Source organism: Cetorhinus maximus, chromosome 5, assembly GCF_964194155.1.
Source record: "Cetorhinus maximus chromosome 5, sCetMax3.hap1.1, whole genome shotgun sequence".
Taxonomy (NCBI): domain Eukaryota; kingdom Metazoa; phylum Chordata; class Chondrichthyes; order Lamniformes; family Cetorhinidae; genus Cetorhinus; species Cetorhinus maximus.
Genome location: NC_135883.1, coordinates 91,920,490 through 91,936,037, shown reverse-complemented (window position 1 = coordinate 91,936,037; position 15,548 = coordinate 91,920,490).

Genomic DNA, 15,548 nt, shown 5'->3' with positions numbered 1-15,548 from the left:
CCTCAATGACCTTGGCGGTCGTCCTCTGGCCCATGGAGCCTGTGCTGGCCCCGCCTGGGAGGGAGCTGCTAGTTCCACAGCTGGCATCTCCCCAGTCGTTGCAGCCTCACCCGATGAAGCGGTCACTGGGAGAGGGGCGGAGCAGCTGGTGCCCTCATCTGGAGCGCCGTGTGAGGAGCCCGCAGAGACGACAGGCAGCTGCTGCGCTGATGTGAGATCATCCCGGACCTCCCTGCTCACTGTCGAAGGATGGGCAACGAGCTGGCAAGCTTGAAGCCCACACCATCTCCCACATTGGCAATGATCAGCTGTGGCCACTGGTGCTGTGAGGGCTTGCAGGTCCGAGCTTATCCCCAGGAGAAGCTGCTTGTTCTCCTGGAAGCCCCTCTCCACGAGAGTTGCCACTCTCTCCATGGAGGGTGACATGAGGCTCATGGCATCTCTCATGCTCCGCATGGACTCCTCCACCACGGAAACCAAGCGAAGCACAGCCTCATGGATCACTCACAGATGCTCCCGCACACCTCCCGCATTTCCTGCAGCTGCTGCGTCGCGGAGGACTCCAGAGGCACATCATCAGGCACCGACTGAGCATGTGCCTGGTCCCCTGCAGTCCTCCGACTGCTGACACCATTGGCACTCTCTGTGTCTGCCATCTCCTCCAGCGATTCTGAAGTGCCCTCCCCACTGTGCTCCAGGACACTAGCCGATGTTGCAATTCCCACTAATGTACATTATTGAGCTTCATAACATTATAAGGGGCGTAGATAGGATCGACAGAAAGCAACTTTTCCCCTTGGCGGAGGGATGAGTAACTTGGTGGCATTGATTTGAGTTAAGGGGCATGAGGTTGACAGGTGAAGTGATAAGGAACTTTTGTACACAGTAATGTAAGACACACTGGCTGAAAGGGTGGTGGACGCAGAAACCCACCTAACATGTAATAAGTATTTGGATGTGCAGCAGCAATGCCATGGCATACACGGCCATGGGGATAGTGGTCAGAAATGGGATAAGGCGACTTTGGAAGGTGGTTGACACGCGCATCTTGGAAGGGCCGAGGGACCCTTGTCTATGACCCACACCTCTGACTCTATCAGTCTGTGAATGAGCAATGTTGCTACAATAATGATTCAAACAATCATCAGTGCTTTGGATGGTGAGAAGAGAGAGCGGATGTCACTGTGGACCTCAGATACCTGGCTGCTCCACCTCAGCCTCACCGACACCTGTGGACCTGGACACATGGTGCCTCTCAAGCTCCAGGGCCTCCTACTCGAAGCGGCTCAAAATCAACAGCTGGGCCTGGCCACCTCCAGTCCTCAAATGCTCAGAGCCATTGTGAGCACTTTTCTCCTGAAAAACAGAGAAGACCATTTATTGCGGCTAATCACACATATACTCTGCACGTGCACGCCGCACCCCAACCACAGTGACGCATATCAGGCCCCCAGTGCCTCCTCTCTACGCTACTGCTGATCAGTCACAAAAATATAGTACGACTGCTCCCAACTCCCCACCCCCCCCGACAGCCACCTTGGACACAATCTGCATCCATCTCTTTAAGAAACACACAGTCCATGACAAGGAGGCACAATGGGTGCAGCATCGAGGGCAGCAGATGGCTCTTGGCCACGAGACCTTGAGGTTCCCCTTCCACAATCTCATCACCGTGAATAGGACATGTGTTGGAGTTCTGAGTATGTGCCTAGCTGCATCTCCTGCTGGTTGCCCCCAGACTAGTCATGTGTGACTAAGAGCGACACATGGTGCGGGGGAGAATCCACCTCCTCATGAACCACTGAGGCTGATGTAGGCATGGTCGCTATCTGCTTGCCCACCCAGCATCAATGCAGTCACGACAGTAAGACTTGGGGGGGCCCTCAAAGGCTAAGGCTACCTGTTGGGTTAAATGCCCAACACCAACATGGTACTCACCCTTCCAGAGCACAACAAATCGTTGAAGCATTTACGGCACTGGATCCAGGTGCGCCACACCACATCATGGGAGCTCAGCACCTCCACCACCTCCTCCCAGGCACGCTTCGTCATGTGGGGGGGGCCTCCTCCTCCTCCCATCCTGGGGAGCCAGCACCTCCCGCCTTGCTGCCACCTCCTCGAGAAGAGCAGCAAGGCAATCATCAGCAAACGAGGGCACATTGTCCCCCCCATTGGCCTACCCTGCAAACTGCCCTGCTCCTCTGCCCTTCCCTTCAGAGTGCCCTGCTGAGCAGACCCCCTGCAGTTGGATCTCCAGGTGGCCATAGCAAACAGCCCACAGGAGGCTGCCAGGCTTTCTTTTAAACAGACTGCCGGGTTGCCATTGGACCCGGCGGTCTGTACACACCCGCCGCAACTTGCACACGCCCGCTATCCACGGGAGTCGGAAATGCGCCGGGCAGGCCTTAATTGGCCCGCCTGTGGAAAATGGCGGCGCGGCCTCAATCGCGGGCGCTGATCAGGTCTGCGCCCGCCCGTGTCTGCTCCTGCTCTGCCTGCCCGTCAAACGGAAAATTTTGGCCTGAAATTCATACAAGAAGTTGCTCAATTGTGTGATAGGCAGAGCATTTTTTGAACTGATGGTAGCATCCTGTTGGTGGAAAATATTGGTAACTAACATGGCTCATTTATGCTTGCTAGGAGCTACATACATTTATATGGAGGAACCTATTCTCTGCAAACAAAATAAATAAGTTCAAGCCTTGCACCTTTCTGGAATTACCCAGGACTTGTGGAGCCTATATTTCCCCATTGCTTTCTCCCTGGCATTGACTCGGCCATTCAGAATTGACTTGCCAACCAATCAGCACCGTTTTCTCCTGTTGTACAAATTGTTGTAATTATTTGAAATTTGGCGTTCTCGTGTTTGCCCTGATGAGTGCAAGATGAAAAGCTTCAGCAAACATGTCTCTCTTTTCAGCAAGATTCAAGTTCTGCACTACCGAGCAACTCGTTATAATAAATTTTTCTTTCTTTGATCTCTTTTGTCAATGCCCCATTGCTTATTTGGACAAGATTAAGAGTTGTGAAGTGTTTGAAACCTCTGTTGTTGATATTTTAATGTTCTTTTAATGGCCTATCTGATTGACACTTTTATAGTAGAAACAATGGAGTTATTTTCTGAGCGGTTGTACACTTGCCATTATTATTAGATGGCGCATTGGTTATAGTGCATACTGGGCATGAAAGTGTCATAAGTTAGCATTGAGTTGGCATGGAAAATAAGAGGGACCATGGAGCATGGCTGTAGAACATGAGTAGTTATTGAGTTGGCATGGAGAGTATGAGGGGCCATGGGGAATGGCTAGGGGACAAGGATAAAACCTTTTGAAAGGTAAATTCCTGAATCCAAACTATGGTTTATGGCTCCTTTGAGGGGCCATGGAGCACCAGTCATGGAGAAGCTGACCTGACTCCATGGAAGTTGCCAGAGGCTAGGAGATGCCTACCCCCTTAATGAAGCTGGCTAGGCTGGGAGTGTAAGGTGCAGACTCACTGCCCACACAATTATTCCACACTGGTGAAAACTGCCAGTGCTGGGAATAAGGGTCAGAATCCCAGAATTGGGTCCCACCCTTCTTTTTTAAATGTCTCCAGAGTCTTCTCGACTCTGCAAAAATCTGGCCCTTTATCTCCATCTTTCCAGCCCCTGTGCTTCTGCCACTGGCCAAACAAAAAGTCCATCCTCACAGCACACAGCCTCCCCTTCCCAACCAGAAGCTGAACAGACTCTTTACTACCCAACTGAATGAATCTTGACTGTCAGTCAACCAGCCTTTCCCAATATTGTTGTAATATCTGAGGAGAAATCTTCAAATGAAATGAAAATAAATACACAATTTGTCTTACTATTGCAATGACTAATCTCCCAGGTTGCTCACAGGAGTGTACCAGACATGAATCTACAAGCCCGAGTCTCTAGGACCAACCTGGAAGATTGGCAACCCTATTACTATAGGAAATAGAATTTGAAATAAATTATTCTCCACTGTCGCCACCAGGGAAAATACAAAGTGGCATATGTGATCCAGTAACTACAGATGTAGTCTCCTTGATATCACGTCTCCTTGTGCCCAGAAGCAGCTGCCATCAATCGTGGGTTACTGAATGCGTGCTGCTGGAAATACTACATGGTGGGATGATGGGAATGTGTGTTTCTTTCACTCCCTGTAAATCAATTTAAATCCAGAGAGCTATGTTGCCTGTGCCATTTCACAGGTGCATACTGCAAACAACAATGCTGTTTGTGCGAAATATATATTGTAATAACATTAAGAAATAGATTTTATTTTCATTTACGAAAATGACATCCATGAATTGACAAGATCATTTTTGTTTGCTAAAATAGTTAAATGGGCTGAAATATTTACAGTGAACATAAGGACATAATGACATAAGAAATAGGAGTAGGAAGAAGCCACATGACCCCTTGAGCCTGCTCTACTGCTCAATAAGATCATCTGATTGTGGCTTTAACTCTACTTTCCTGTCTGTCCCCCATAACCCTTGACTCCCTCCTAAATCAAAAATCTGTCCAACTCAACCATGAATATATTGTTACCCAGCCTCCACTGCTCTCTATTGTAGGGAATTCCAAAGATTAGCAGCCCTTTGAGAGAAGAATTTCTTCCTCATGTCTACTGTAAATTGAATACCCGTTTTTGTATGCCCGCTGGTCCCATATTCCCCCTTGAGAAAAAACATTTACTCTGTCAAGCGCCCTCAGAATCTTATATGTTTCAACAAGACCACCTCCCATTCTTCTAAACTCCAGTGAGTATAGGCCCAACCTGCTCAATGTTACCTCATTACACAACTCCTTCATCCCAGCAATCAACCTAGTGAACTCACTCTGAACTGCCTCCATCCCAAGTATATTTCCCCTTAAGTAAGGAGATCAAAACTACACTTTAAGTGTGGTCGCACCAATGCCCTGTACAGTTGTTGAAAGTCTTCTCTACTTTCATGCTCCACCTCCCTTGCAATAAAGACCAGCATTCCATTTGCCTTCCTTATTACTTGCTGTTTCTGTATGCTAACTTTTTGTGATTCAGGTACAGAGATACCCAGATCCCTCTGGACATGGCATTCTGCAGACCCTCTCCATTTAAATAATATTCTGCTTTTCTATTCTTCTTGCCAAAGTGGACAACCTCACATTTTCCCACATTATACTCCATCTGCCAAATTTTTGCCCAATCACTCAACGTATCTATATCCCTCTGCAGACTCTTTGGCCAAGATTTTCTGCTCATGTTTGCGGCAGGTGTCATTGGTGGTCAGGAGCAGAAAATTTCACAAGATTGCAAAAATTGGGTTTAAGCCATCCTGAAAACAGTTTGCGATCGTCTGCTCCTCCTGCCGATAGCGGGTCGTGCTTCCCGCTCCTGAACGTAGGGGTTGTCATTTCCATTCGTTGGATGTAATTATAATCCCTGCTTGCCGGAATCATCCACTCACGCTGGATCATGAGGCCACGTTAGTATTTCATAAGCGACATGCACCTGGCAACCTTCACTTCGCTCCTCCATTTGAGGACCATTTGCCTACCTTGTCTTGGGCAGCGCTCGTACGATTCAGTGTCAGGCTTCGAGTGGCAGTGCCACAGCAGTTTCATGGGGGCTATCTTGAAAGTTTGATCCCACCAGACCAGTGGTAAGGTGGGGGATGTCCTCTCAGTGGCTCCAGAGTAAGTGCTGACTTGACGAAGTGGGGGGGGGAAATAGCCAGCCCCGGGCAACTTTGGAGACTCCAGGACAAGGGCTGGCATTGTTAAGGGGCAAATGGCCTTGGGCAACTTGGGAGGCTCTAGGGCGAGGGCAGGCTTGGCAAAAAGGGGGAATGCCAGGGTGCCCGGGGGTGTACATGTTTAACAGTGCAAATGGCCTTAAAATGTTGAGGTTTGAGCTGGACACAGGGCATAGGCCCCTCCAGCTCAGAATGTCCATGGGCTTATTGATGGATAAGCACCACAAGAGCAATGGGACCAAGGGAGACGGGGAAGAGTGAGAGGTGTATGAGGGAGGGTAATCTTAGCATTTACATCCTCGGCGACAAAGGGGTGGGGGTTTCCGTTCTTGCACACGGAGGGCCCAAGCTGGTTTGGCAGTGAGAGCTCAACACCACCATTTTGCTACCAGCTGTGATTGTGCAGATGAAAAGTATCATGAGTCCAAACCTTGCTGCTGGGGGCTCTGCAGGTGCTTGGACATCAGCTGACTGCAATGTTGCAGGGGCGAGGTGGGGGGTATGGTGGGCAGCAGTGATTAAAGGGCACCTAACTGTACTGTGCATTCCCACATGAGCAGACAGGCACAGCTGAGAGATGTTAGTGGTCTCAGTGGCATTACAGGAAATCACCAAACTGAAGCAATGAGCATTCATGGATCACTGATCGCGCAAAGTGGCAATACCTGATCTCCTGGGTTTAACCTCTTGCTCGCAGTGGCGCATTTCCCCACAGTGATGATGAAGCTCAGTGCAATTCAGCAGACGCATAGGCTTTTGAGGCGTTTTGTGTTAGTGGCGCTGGTCAGTTCAAAGAAGACAAGCCTCGGGCTACCCTCGGCACCTTGCACATGGCCCATGTAGAAATTGATGCTCCTGTATCCTCCAAACACTGTGGTCCTACAGTGCTGTGTGTGAGGATCACAGTGCCTGGCCTGAAAGCAGCACATCCAGGTGCCTGGCCAAAGTAGTCTCATTTCATATGCTCATGATTTTGGGGAGGGGGATCACCTGGGTACGCACACCGCAGTGTAGATCATTTATGTGGTGAGCATATGGCGACACGGGAACCAGGGCCATTAACCCACAGTCACTCACGAGTCATTGACAGAAAGAGTAGCATTGCAAACAAGTTCTGACTCCGGTATGTTCTCATTAAAACTGCAGAGAGGAGACCACCAGGAAGATGGAGCCTGCATAATTGCAGACAGAAAGGAGAGATGAAGGAGACAAAGAAGGAGGAGCTTGGCTTACCAAAGGCAAGAGTAAAACCCTGAAGACCAAGGCTCAGCAGTGCCCCCTCCAGATGCAAAGGTTCAGGGAAACAAATGTGCGTAGGTGCCTCGCAACATCTAGGGTGTACTGACTTCCTCTATCTTATCGACAAGATGACCAAGACCAATATCGCCGACACCTCTGCATGTCCAGGGATCTGGCAACTCATACTTGTCACATTCTGCACGAATCGGTGCCACGTGGACTCGGAGGACACCCATTTCCAGTGGCTGTAATCGTAACAGCCATGCTCAACTTCTATGCCACTGGCTCCTTCCAGGGCTCGACAGGGGACCTCTGTGGGATCTCTCAGGCATCCACCCACAAATGCATACATAAGGTCACAAATGCCCTTTTGGCCAAGGCTCACAATTACATTGACTTTGACAACAATCAAGGACACCAGAGCACTGGCCTTCACTGAGATTTCTGTGTTTCCACAGGTGCAGGGTGCCAAAACTCCTTGGCAGCAGGCCCTCCAATATATAAACAGGAAAGGCTTCCACTCCCTCAATGTACAGTTGACGCGCGACCATAACAAGCAAATCCTACAGGTTTGTGCCACATATCCATGAAGTGTCCATGACTCATATATCTTGAGTAGATTGCAGATCCTGGAAATCTTCAAGGCACCACACAGGATCCAAGGCTGTCTCCTCAAGGACAAAGGATACCCACTAAGGACGTGGTTGATGACGCCTGTACAGTAGCCTTAGATTCTCGCAGAGAGAAGGTATAACGAGGCTCATGCTGCTACCTGGGCATTGGTGGAGCACACCATAGGGATGCTGAAGATGCGATTCTGATGCCTGGGTAGATCTGGCGGAGCACTCTAGCACACTCCCAAGAGGGTGTCACGGATCATTGTGGCTTGCTGCACCCTGCACAACCTGGCACTGCAATAGGGGATGACTTGTCTGATGACGAGATGGAAGAGCTGCACGTCTCCTCTGATGAGAAGGACCTCGAAGGGTATGACAGTGATGAGTTTGAGGAAGCTGCAAATGAAGAGGCCATAGCACAGGCCTGACATGGGAGGTGTGCACGGGAGGGCCTCATAGCCGCAAGATTCCAGGAGGAGGATGACAAGGTGGAGTGAGCATCCTGTAGGAAAGGTCACCTGCATTAGGGACCAACTTGAAGTGGAGCATAGCGATTCCTATCATTTCAACTCTGCACTTCAAAATGAGAGTCTGTAGTTCTCCAACAGGCCCCCCTTGGCGTTATCCTTTGAATGTTGGTGAAGCCTTGGCAGCATGCTTCGTCACTGAGATGCGCGCTGACTGGTGGAGGGCATGTTGCCAGCAAAGGTCCAAAGGTGCTGACCCTCAAGCATCTCTGCAGCATTCCATTCATGACATCAGCCTGCATGACTCAGGAGCTGATCCACTATTGTGTATGGCCTCGTAGGTGGGAGCCTTCAATCGGACAGCGCTCCTCGAGGTGATCCATGTCTGAGTTACGCCAATGATGTAACTGATGTGTGAGAGTGGGGCCAAGGTAGCCAAGGAGGTTCGGCAGGTCTCAATCCATGTACACATGAGTCAGTCCTCCATGTTGCCTTCTCCTCAATCCCACTGATATCTGGCCCTATTACTCAGGGATGGTGGTCTTCATGTCTTGTCACCTTACTATGGATGTGGACCTCCTGAGGCTGACAACGTTCAATCAACTGCATGTCAGCTATTAGCATGCCTCTTCTTTACTGCAGACATTGTGCCCTTGTGGACAGCGCTGGCCCTGGCGATTTGTAAGTTCTTTGACACCATGAAACCCTCAAGATGACTCGTAGTTTCCAACACGGAGCAGACTGAATGTTCAGTTTTATATTCCTCATACCCCATTTCTCCCATCAACATTGTCTGAAGGCACAACTGGCGGCTCCCGATCGTGCTCAACGGATCCAAGGCCCACCACATGTGACCATTGCAATGTGGCATTAGTGACTGTGGCCTGTGGTCGGGTGAGGGGATGTACAGCGCTGCATCCTTACATTGAAACGATAGCCGTGTGGATGCAACACACATACACCTCCTCAGTTACAGATGCTCAGGCCTGTAGGTTCGGGTGCAAGGGCACTAGTTTGGCTGAGAGGGCCAGAGCCTTGTACACTTAAGTTGGAAAGATGCTCACACTCATTGCACAGCTTATTAGATGTAGTCAGGAAATCACAGGTGTGGCTGCCAGACAGGATCGCTCAGTCCTTTACAGTATGTGGAAGCCCTGGCATATGACAGAGTGCATGGAGTTCCAGGACATATCACCCTTCTTCATGTGTTAACACTTCCGTCCTTCAATACTACACCTTCACCTTCCAATCATGCATACGCCATGGGAAAACACCTCTGCTTTTATGGCCAGAATTTTCCGTTTGCCGGTCGGGTGGGCCCGACCAACTCGACGGCAGGCGGGCGCTTGCCGGTGAAGAAACGGGCCGTGCTGCCATTTTCTGTGGGCGGGCCGATTAAGGCCCGCCCAGCGGGTTAGCGATTCCCGTGGAGAACGGGAAAATAGCCACGGAGGCGGGCGGCCTCAGACTGCCGGTGGGGAGCCGGCAGCCTACATAAAGGGTGGCCAGGCAGCCTGATTGAGGCAGTGCACCATGGCCACTCGTGGAGGGAGGGAGGTGCAAGTGCAGAACAGCATGAGCATGAGCAGGAGGAGGGGGGCAGGCCGCAGGAGAGGCCAGATGTGCCCCCCGATTTTCCGATGCATGCCTTGCTGTCCTCCTGCAAGAGGTGGGCATCCATTGGCACCTTCTGTATCCGGAAGATGGGAGGAGGAGGGCCCCCCATGTCACCAGCCAGGCATGGGATGTGGTGGGTGACTATGTAAGTGCCCATGATGATGTGCGGCGCACAGGAACCCAGTGCCGCAACAGTTTCAATGATTTGCTGCACTCTGAAAGGGTGAGCACCATGTTGGCCTTGGCATTTTGACCCAGAAGGCAGCCTTAGCCTTTGACCCCCACCACCCCACCATGTCTTGCTGTTGTTACTGCATAGGGTATCTGTCGCACGCTGGGTGGGCAAACAGATAGTGACCATGCTTACATCAGCCTTAGTGGTTGAGGAGAAGATGGGTTCTCCCCGCAGCATATGTTGGTCTTTATGGCATTTGAGTAGTCTGGGGGCAACCTGCAGGGGAGGCCGCTAGACACATACTCAGAACTCCAACACATGTCTTATTGATGGTGATGAGATGGTGCAAGGGGTGCCTCAAGGTGTTTTGGGCAAATGCCATCTGCTGGCCTCGGCGCCACACCTAGTTGCGCCTCCTTGCCATGGGCGCTAAGACCCATGTGCTAGTCAAAATGATGGACGCCGAATGTGTCCAAGGTGTCGGTTGGGGGAGGGGGTTGGGACCAGCCATACTATCTTCTGGGGACTGATCACCAGTCGTGTGGACAGGAGCTGCTGGAGGCCTCAGATGGGCCACTGTGGTTGGGGTGCGGCGTGCGTGTGCAGAGTACATGAGCGATCAGCCCCAATAAATCCTCTTCTCTATTTTACAGGCAAAAACTCACCACAATGCCCGGGAGCGCCAGAGGACTGGAGGTGGGCGCGCCCTCCTCCAGCGCCTCACGCCTTTTGAGGAGCAGGCCATGGAGCTGGGCAGGGGGCAGGAGGCCAGGGCGGCCGGGGACAGTGAGGCTGGGGTCTGGCGGCCAGGTATTTGAGGTCCACAGTCCCATCCACTCTGTCTGCCCACCATCCAAAGCACTGATGGTTGCTGCAATCGTTAATGCTGAAACACTGCTCATTCACAGACTGAGACATCCTGACGTGTGGGCCATACAGAAGGGACCCTCGTCCCCTTGAGGAATCGCGTCTCCACCACCTTCCAAAGTCACCTTATCCCATTTGTGACCACTATCCCCATAGCCTAACATGCCATGGCATCGCTGCTGCACAGCCAAAGACTTATTTCACCTGAGGGGGCTTGGGACCTCCACCACCCTTTCAGCCAGTGCGCCCCACATTACTCTGTCCAAAAGGTCCTTAGCACCACAGCTGTGAACATCATGGCACTCAACTTCAATAAATGCCACCACATTAGTCATCCTGCGCCAAGGGGAAATGTTGCCTTCTGCCCCTCCTTACGGAATAAAGGCCAATAATGTGACTTCTCGATCTCCTGTGATCGACAGCAAATGTCGCTACTGTTTGCGATGTTTCCTCAGCCCCGCAACTATCCAGGCAACAATGCATCCAGGTCAGGTACCTCTGCACTCTCCTCATTCCTATGGTTCATAACATGCCATGTGGCGTTCCTGAGGCCATCTGACCAGCCTGTCTGCATGTGCGTTTAATGTTTGGGCCTCCTCTTGACACTTTTTCACCTCACCAATGTTCTTCTCCTTAGGGTCTTGAAGGGTGAGCGACTTATGAGGCTGGGGGGGAAAGAGTTGAAAGGTTTAACTGACTGTACACTAACTGATGCACTGTCCTTGTTGTTAATTTCAGCATCACTGCCAGAGCGACCCACATGTCCGCACCGCAGCCCCCCCTCCATACCTGAGGGGCAACATGTGCAACTTGTGGCACATCATTTCAGCCAGCCAGGCACCAGCGCAGACACACACACAACTCGGTGGGAAATTTACCGTCGGCTACTGTCCCAGGTCACAGTGGAGAGGGCACATCACGATCGCTGGAGGAGATGGTAGGGGCAGAGAGTGCTGATGGCTCCAGCAGCCGGAGGGCTGCAGGGGACGAGGCACATGCTGAGTCCAGCACTGATGACATGCCTCTGGAGCTGTCACCATTGCAGCAGCTGCAGGAAAGGCGGCAGGAAGTGCGTTTGCATCTGGCAGGGTTGCATGAGGGAATGGTTCAATTGCTCTCTGCGACAGAGGAGTCTAGGCAGAGTGCATGTGAAGGTTTGACCCTTAAGGCAGAGCATCAGGATTCAATGAGAGATTGGCGACTCTCTTAGAGAGGGGCTTCCGCCAAATGGATCAAAATATGATTGGGTTACGCTTTGACCTGCAAGCCCTCACAGCGGTTCTAGCCACAGGTGGTGTTTTCCATTGTGGGAGATGTTGTGGACACCAAGCACCAGCACTCAGTGCCCATGCAGCTGCGGTGAGCAGGGAGGTAGATTTGGACCTCACGTCAGTGCAGCAGCTGCCTGTTGTTGCTGCGAGCTCCTCTCAGGGCGATCCGGATGAGGGCAGCAGCTCCTCCGCCCCTCTGCCAGTCAATGTTTCTTCCGTTGAGGTTGCGACAACTGGGGAGGTGCCAGTTCTGGAACTGGCCACTCCCTCCCTGGCGGGGCCATCACAGGCTCCACGGGCCAGAGGACGCCCACCAAGGTCATCGAGCCCAATAGGACAGCAGAGTCAGCAGGCTGTCTCTCAAGCCACTCTGAGCGATAGGGCGGCACCTAGATGTAGCACCCGAAAACGTAAGCATAAGGCACCTTAGGCGCTCCTCGGGTATGTCACTGGTGATTTTGTGTTGGTCTTAGAATAGGGACCCATATTTTTGTGATCGCTAACAAATGGTGTGTGTTTTTGTTTTGGACAAAATGAAGTCCATCTTTGTAACCATGGCTGAGGGTCTTTTGTTTGTGGCGCATTTTTCTTTTTCACAGATTTATCATGAGTGTTTGAGTGGACATTGATGTTTTTGTACTAAGCTGAAGAGGTGGAAGATGTAGCACCTAAGTGCCACGTTTGGAAGCGCCAGGCAATGCAGTTCCTGCTGATCCATGTGTGTGGAGCTAGCTGAAGGTTCGTTGGATTAAATTGTCCCGGGTGTCCCTGCCTCCTTGGTGTAAATGCAGGTCATCGTTCTGCCTCTCATCATCGTCCTGTGCTTCCTCATCCTCTGAGCCACTGCTGGATTCATCGTGTGCAGCCTCATCCACTGTGTCAAGGTCTTCATCGTCAACTGCATCCCCCTTTCCAGTGCAAGATTGTGCAGAGCGCAGCATGCTACCACTATCAGAGAGACACGATCTGGGGGGTACTGGAGTGCGCCCCCTGAGCGTACCCGGCAACAGAAGCGCATCTTGAGAAGACCGATGACTCTCTCCACCCTTGTGGTGCCCTGGCTGCTATTGTAGCGCTGCTCAGCTTCTGTTCTTGGATGGCGGAGAGGCATCATGAGCCACCTTCGCAGGGGATAGCCCTTATCACCCAGCTGCCAACAATCCAGCCAAGCCGGAGCACTGAAGAGCCCCGGCACCTGGAAGTGTCTGAGGATGTAGGTGTCGTGGGAGCTGCCTGGGTACCTTGCACAGACTTGCAGAATCAGCATCCTGTGATCACACTATCTGCACGTTCATGGAGTGGAAGCCCTTCCTGTTGACGAAGGCACTGGGCTCACCTGCTGGCACCTTGATGGCCACATGTGTGCAGCCTATTGCACCCTGGACGCAGGGGAAGCCAGCAATGGCCGCGAAGCCTCTGGCTCGCTGTGCCTGACTTGCCTGGTCACAGAGGAAGTGGATGAAGGTGGGTACCCGTCTGAACAGAGCATCTGTAACCTGCTTGACACAAGTGTGGACAGCTGATTGGGAGACACCGCAAAGATCACCCACCGAACCCTGGAAGGAGCTAGAGGCATAGAAGTGGAGGGCAACTGTGAGCTTCAGAGCCACTGGCATGGGGTGTCCACCCACACAGTTAGGAGAGATCTCAGGGCCAATCATCTGACAGATAGAGTTGATTCTTTCCCTTGAGAGTCGGAGCCTCCTTCGGCACTGCACCTCAGTCATATTGAGGTAGCTGCTTCGCCGCCTGTAAACCCTGGCAGCAGGATAGTGGCTTCTTCTGCGGCCCCTTCCACCTTGGACAACCTCTTGGCCCTGTGCCCCTTGTGCCTGCGCCAGGCCTCTCAAAGGTGGCTCCCCTGGAGGCTGATTGTCCAGTCCTGGTCTCCTCCTTATTCTTTCCCTCCCTTCCTCCTCAAGGGAGCTGCCTCCAGTGGAGAAGTCAGAACCAGGTCAGACTAAATGGAGGCCTCCAGAAAGCTGCAGGCCCGAGAAAGATTACTGTCTGCAGACTGGTTTCAAAGTACACAAGAAGCTCTTGGAAATCGATGAGAACTACTAACATCCAAACAGGCAACTTTAAAACACTTTCATCAATTATAACTTCGTCAAAAACATGAACAACCCCTCTGAGTCCACATATCCTGACACTGCAAAAGTTTTCTTAAATAATCTCCTACCTGCCTTCCCGTTGGGCCCGTGCGCCGACCCGAAGTTCGCACGGGCCCCTCAAAATCGTACACAATTGGCAAGTTAAGGGGCTTAACGAGCCCTTCAATTAATGGCGGGTGAACTGAGTGCGCCCGCCCACCAAAATATCGCGATGCCGCGCGCTGACATCGACACGCCCGAGCGTCATTTTACGCGCTGACGTGTGGGCTCCACCATCCGCACGTCAGTTGGAAAATTCTGGCCTATGTCACAAAGCTAACACTGAAAAGGGGATTACCCTGAGAAGCATTTGAACAATGTCCCTTCCACACAAACAGATGACATTACGAGCGGCACATCACTGATGTCAGAAATGAGATGAAAACAGCCAAACACTGCAGCGACGTGTAACCAGACTATACAACTGAATGCCCCTGATCACGATATCTGCAATAAGTCAGGGGATGGACCACGGTGTGCACCTGAGTGACTGCAACACAGCTCTTAATAAAAAGACGGCAAACACAAGAGGAGATGTGGAATGGGCCATATTCTATTTACAGTTGTGCACATTATATACAGCTTGCAAACACCCATGCCACCGTTGTGTTCCTAATATTTATTTCTTTTTTTAACCCTGCTGCTGCATCTTGAAGCATCCCTGACATCCACAGCACAGGAGGAGGCAGCCTGCTGACTGATTACAGCCTGTTATCTGTGATGACCTTGGCAGGCGACCTCTGCAGGGCCGAGACCTGCAAGGCCCTGGTCTGCTTAGGGCATCCTGCTGTGGGCCAGATGCACCCACCTTGGCCTGTGGGACTGGAGCTGATGGGCTTACAGGTAGAGGAGATATGAATTGGCCGGACACTTTCGGCGTCACCTTGGTGGATTGCCCTGGGATGTCGAGCTGCTGGTCCTCCTTCCCAAGTATACCTGAGGGTCCCTGGCTGACTCCTTGAGGAGAAGGGGAAGCTGGAGTGAACTCGAGCTGCCCCGCACCCCTCTCACATTGACATTATTGGAGGCCAGCTATGACTTCAGCAATGGAGCTCAGCCCATGCAGCATTGCAGGACTGATGCCCTGGAACAAGGTCTCCATGGCGGTCACCATCCTGCCAGTGTTGATCTTGTTGCGTTGACATGACAGTGCAACCACATCTGACTGAATGTGGATGGACTCCCCCGTCGTCCCTTGCAATCTAAGGAGTACAGCTGCCATCCCTTTCTGATTATCCCGTGATTATCTTAGCAGCTCCAGCAACTGATTCAGGACCAAATCCGGAGTTCATCATCTGACTTGGACTCAGCAGATTCCTTGCCTCCAGCAGTCCGCCGAGTGCCGGCGACGGGGATGCTCCTGCCTCCGCCTGCTGTAGACCGGATTGTGATTC